Source organism: Vulpes vulpes, chromosome 3 (genome assembly GCF_048418805.1).
Source record: "Vulpes vulpes isolate BD-2025 chromosome 3, VulVul3, whole genome shotgun sequence".
In the NCBI taxonomy this organism is placed as follows: domain Eukaryota; kingdom Metazoa; phylum Chordata; class Mammalia; order Carnivora; family Canidae; genus Vulpes; species Vulpes vulpes.
Window position 1 is genome coordinate 100856795 of NC_132782.1, and position 6000 is coordinate 100862794.

The window sequence follows — 6000 nt, forward strand, 5'->3', positions numbered from 1 at the left end:
GGACCATAATGTAGGAGGCTTCAAATATCAGCCCAGTGAGGGATGAGCCCTTTGTTTTGTTTACTGAGTGTTCTAAGCACCTAGAACAGAATATGACACATAGTAGGTGGTCAGTAAGTGTGTGTTGAATCAGTGGATGCTTGAGTCAATTGTCAGTGATCCACACAGGTAGCTGCCAAGTGAACAAGAGCCACACAGCGGGAAGAGGACTATTCTGTTAAAATAACTCTGAACACATCTGGATACCTGGCTCTTGGTCCCTCTATGTGGTTACAGCAAACTGTGCCTAGTTGGGGGTTTGGGTTTTTAGTGATACAAAATGAACATTCACTTCATACCAGATGTGGTCCAGGTTGGGCATCCCAGATGAACGAGGTAAGTATTGTTTAAGGCTGCCTAAAGAACTGGGGTCCCCGGGGTTCGGGGCCCCTCATGCAGGGTCAGAAATTAAACACATGAAATTGAGCCCCAGGTGGCTTTGCCAAAGAAAAGGGAGGTAAATTAAGTGCTCAGCACAGCCCTGACATGAAAGCAGGGCTGATAATCCATCCCTTTTATTCACACAGTATGTCATGGGCCACTTCCAGCTGCAGAAGAAAGCCTGACCTTTGGAGAGGGGCTATAAAAAGACAGCCAAATTCACTCCTTCTTTCCCCACAATGCACTTTTCACAAAGGAACAGAAGCGAAGGATCTCTGTGTTCAGGTGAAAGGTACACAAAGGCATCTTGGCATTTTGTCAAGCTAATGGACAGAGCTCAGGGCAGCAAACAGGATGCTGCTGAGGCTGGGACAGCCTGGTGTGGCCATTCGAGAGCTGGACAAGGCGGCTGCCAGCACAGAGGGACATCCTTGCCCACCAGCCCTCCAGCACCCGGGGTCAGGGATGGTTTACGAAGCTGCTCCAGAGCTCCAGGGCCAGGAGGCAGAGATCACTGACAAAGGTAACTCTCAAGGACTTAGAAATCACATCTACGGAGCTCCTGGGTGGCTCAGTCGGTGAAGCCTCTGCCTTTGACTCAGTTCATGATCTCAGGGTCCTGGGATCGAGCCCAGTATCAGGCTCCTGCTCAACGGGGAGTCTGCTTCTCCCTCTCCCTCTGCCGCTCCCTCTGCTCCTTGTCTCTCTCCCTCTCTCTCTCTCTGTCAGATATATAAATAAAATCTTAAAAAAAAATGACATCTACATTTGTGATGGCTCAAACCCATGAGAGTATTCCAAACTCAATTGATGAAAACATCCCAAAATATGACGTTGTCAAAGGTCTCGGAGAAAGTGAGCGGCCTGTTCGTTCTCTCTATCCCTTGCAGCCTGGGGATGGGATGGGGAGGTTCCAGAGGCAGCGGGGATGGTGAAAAGGGACATATTATCAAAGATACCCTTGAAATGATTTCTTAAATTCCTGGTATATACAACATCATACTATCTCTGTATACCTCGTTTGTTTTTCTTTTTCCAGGGCTGGAACAGATCCCTGCATTTCTCCAGATGAGCTCAGTAAGTTGTTTCTCGGGACCATAATGAAGGGAAATAGCAATCTTACTTTTAAAAAAAAAAGATTTAATTTATTTATTTGAGAGAGAGAGAACAGGAGCAGGGGGGAGAGACAGAAGCAGAATCCCCAAGGAGCAGGGAGCCTGATGCAGGGGGTCAATCCCAGGACCCTGAGATCATGACCTGAACTGAAGGCAGACACTCAAATGACTGAGCCACCCAGGCACCCCGGGAAATAGCAATCTTTGAATATTAGTCACACCCAGGAGGTGTGAACTGAACAGAGTGAGGTGACCAGCAGACTGTCAGCTTCCATCTTGTGCTTAACCAAGAGCCATGTGCCCCAGAGAGCCAGCAGTAGATGGGTGGTTTTCCTGCAATCAGTGTTTATATTGTGACTCTCATCTCCCCCCCACTTTATTCCCCACTTCCCCATCTTTCTGCCATGTCACAGCACAGGCACATCTGTCTAGCATTCATGGGTCCGGAGAAGTTCTCACATCTTAATGCAGGTTTTTCTTCTCTCTAACTCTTTAGATTTCACAGGCCAGTAAAATAAATTCAACAAATATTTATTTCTTGAGTGATTCTTGCGCCAGGCACTGAGAAGATAATGGGACGCCTGCCCACATCCCAGTGGCAGAGGTAAGTGAGTTGAGACTCTGATCTAGGATCGCCCACTGATAATTTTGCTCAGTTAGGACTTTAGGAGAGAAACAAGCCTCCCTTGATCATCATTGCTATCAATTTCTCCTTAGAAATTGAAAATGGTTATTTAAACATAAAACAGGGGCACCTGAGTGGCTCAGTGGTTGAGCATTTGCCTTCGGTTTAGGGCGTGTTCCCAGGGTCCTGGGATCGAGACCCACTTCAGGCTTCCCAAAGGAGCCTGCTTCTCCCTCTACCTGTGTCTCTGCCTCTCTCTCTCTCTCATGAATAAATAAATAAAATCTTTAAAAAAAAATCCAACAGAGCAAAAGGGCATATTCTTACTATTTTTTTTGAGACTGAGCCAAGTTTCTTTTCTTTTTTTTTTTTAATTAATTTTTATTGGTGTTCAATTTACCAACATACAGAAAAACACCCAGTGCTCATCCCGTCAAGTGTCCACCTCAGTATTCTTACTATTTTTTAAAAAAGATTTTATGTATTTATTTGAGAAAGAGAGAGAGATTGTAGGTACACGTGCACACAAGTTGGGGGGAGATGCAGAGGGAGAGGAAGAGAGACAAGCAGACTTCTTGTGGAGCCTGACACAGGGCTTGATCTCACAAATCTTGAGATCATGACCTGAGCTGAAATCAAGAGTCAGACGCTCAACCCACTGAACCACCCAGGTGCCCCTCTTTTTGTTTTTGTTTTTGTTTTTTAAGCTTAAATTTTTTAAGTGATCTCTACACCCAATATGGGGCTTGAACTTACAACTCCGGAGACGCATGTTCCACCGACTGAGCCAACCAGGCACCCAGGGCATACTCTTTAAAGGACAGATTTTTTTCAATGATTATATTAGAATCTTATCGTATGCAAATTTAGGTTGTTGGGATTCAGCTACATAAATAAAACTGCTTTGAGTGTAGGAGAGAAATCAAATGACTTGTGCAGAGGACGCCCATCTACCCACCACTTAGATTTTACCTTGAATGTTTAACTTGACTTGCTTTCTCATGTCTGCCCATTTATCTGCCCATCATTCCAGCTCCCTTTTTGATATGTTTCAAACACAATACCTGAGGCCAGTACACATCACCCCAAAACACTTCAGCATGCACATCACTCACTAGAATCCAATTTGCATTTATGATTTTTTGAGGTAAAGCTGAGATACTGTGAAAGCCATAAGCCTGAAGTGGACTGACTATTCAATGAGTTTTGACAAATGTGTAATCCAAATCCCTCTGCTGATCTATCAAGGGTAATTTGAACTAAATACAATTTTCTGTTGCCATGTGCTGACTGAAATGTCCCTACCCTGCAAGAAGAGACTCCACCGTAAAATTGAGCTATATGACAAATTCTCTTCATATCCCTTTTTTTGCTCTTTTGCCCCAGACCCTGGAAAACATTCATCAGAGGTTCATTCTGGGAACAGTTGACTCAGGGCAGTTTGTGGGGTGGTTCAAGTAATCAGCATAAGAAGGGTGGGTTCGAATCCCAACCCTGCCAGTTTCTGGCTCTATGAACTAGGGCCAAGTATGTACCCTGCCTGTATGCCTCAGTTTCCCCATCTACAAAATAAGGATAGAACCTGCCTCATCAGGTTGTTCTGTGTGGGGAGGGCTTAATTAGTTAAATTACCTAATTAGATCTTAATTAGAATATTGCCTGCCAAGTAGCAAACATTCAGGGCGTGCTGACCCTTATCACCACATTTGTAGCAGGAGACAGGGAAGAGGAGATCTCATATCTGACTCATTAACCTCTGGTAGACAGTGGCTTTCTTTTTTCTTTTTCTTTTCTTTTTTTGGTATATTTGGGTTTAAAACATTATTTTATTTTATTAATTTTTAATTTATTTTTTAAATTTTTAAAGATTTATTTATTTATTCATGAGAGACACACAGAGAGGCAGAGACATAAGCAGAGGGAGATGCAGGGCTCCCCCCAGGGTGCCCAATGTGGGAATCGATCCCAGATCCCAGGATCACGCCCTGAGCCAAAGGCAGATGCTCAATTGCTAAGCCACCCAGGCATCCCTTAATTTTTTAATTTAAATTCAACTTGCCAGTATACGGTGTAACACCCAGTGCTCATCCCATCAAGTGCCCTCCTTAGTGCCCATCACTCAATCATCTCATTCCCCCTATCCCCCTCCCCTTCTGCAACCCTGTTTGTTTCCCAGAGTTAGGAGTCTCTCATGGTTTGTCTTCCTTTCTAATTTTTCCCCACTCAGTTTCCCTCCTTTAGACAGTGGCTTTCTGAACTCAGTGATTTTATGTTCCTCTCTGTTCTGAGTCTCTCTGGCCGCATTGGCCTTCCAGCCAGAAATTTAATGACTGTCAAAATTCTCACCATGACATCACCAGACAATGTCAGTGGGAAGTCTGTGTCCATAAAATGACTCAAACTAGAATTGGAGCAGGTGGGGGATTGGGTTCTTACTCTCTAATTGTGTTGGGTTTTAGTGTAAATCTCATGGCCTTGAATTTAATATTGCACCATTTTATTGGCACCAAATTGCATTACAGACTCATTAGCTCTCTCTTGGCCCTTCATCTCTGCCAGACCAAAGCTTGCCTTTGACTGATGTTGGTTTCATTATTCAGGACCTTAAATAAACAGTATCTTTGAAAATGGAGATCAGAGAAGGACATTTTCTAGTGGAAAGCTCTTTATCAATACAGGGATACTTTGTGGGATTTCTGAAATAAGATTCATTCTTTCATCCAGTCAGACATTCAACAATTAGCAATTGAGTCTGTACAAGGCAGTTATGTTCCCAGTTCGCAAGAACTCTTACAATATATTTAGAAATACAAACATTTATTTAGTAATCATACAAATAATGAATTACAATTAGGATAGAACTGATCCAACAGCAGCCCTTGGAGCAGATACTTACTGTTGGTCGCTTGCTCCAGCAAAGGCTGATAATTGTCCCCTAAATTTACTTCCTCTCTTTTCCATAAAAATAAAACACACATTTTCCCCCAAGATTTTATTTATTTATTCATGAGAGACAGAGAGAGGCAGAGCAAGACATAGGCAGAGGGAGTGGGGAGCCCGACGCGGGACTCAAATCAGGATACAACCTGAGCCAAAGGCAGACCCTCAACCACTGAGCCACCCAGGTGCTCCTAAAAAATTTATTTTTAGCAGGATATGTGCTATCTAGGATAATGACTACATTTCCCAGCCTCCTTTCCTGTCCTATATGGCCACATATGATTCTGGTACAAATTCCAGTGTGTAGAAGTGGGTTTTCCCACACCACCAAGCAATTCCCCAACACCAGCTGGGTATCCTCCAATTCAACTCAATTCTGACACTACGTATCAGACTCAGATTCCACAGGTTAGGGGCTTAGTCCCACAAGACGCCCCCTCAGCACCTCACTTTAGGTGCCATTCACAAGGCTAGGTTGTCACCTAGCTTCTGACCAAATGGAGCTTCTATAGGTCAGAGGTTCCAACCCCCCCAACCCTCCTGGCCTTGGGTTTGATTCATTTGCTAGGGTGGCTCACAGAACTGAGAGAAACATTTTGCTTAGTAGTTTACAGGTTTACTACAAAAGGATATAACTTCTGGGACCCCTGAGTGGCTCAGTGGTTGAGCATCTGGTTCAGCTCAGGGTGTGATCCCCGGGTCCTAGGATTGGGTCCTAGGATCAAGTCCCGCATCAGGCTCCCTCAGGGAGCCTGTTTCTCCCTCTGTCTATGTCTCTGCCCTTCTCTCTGTTTCTCTCATTAATAAATAAATAAAAATAAATAAAATCTTAAAAAAAAAGAAAAAGGATATAACTTCTGGAACAGCCAGATGGAAGGTATAGGGCAAGACACTGGGAAA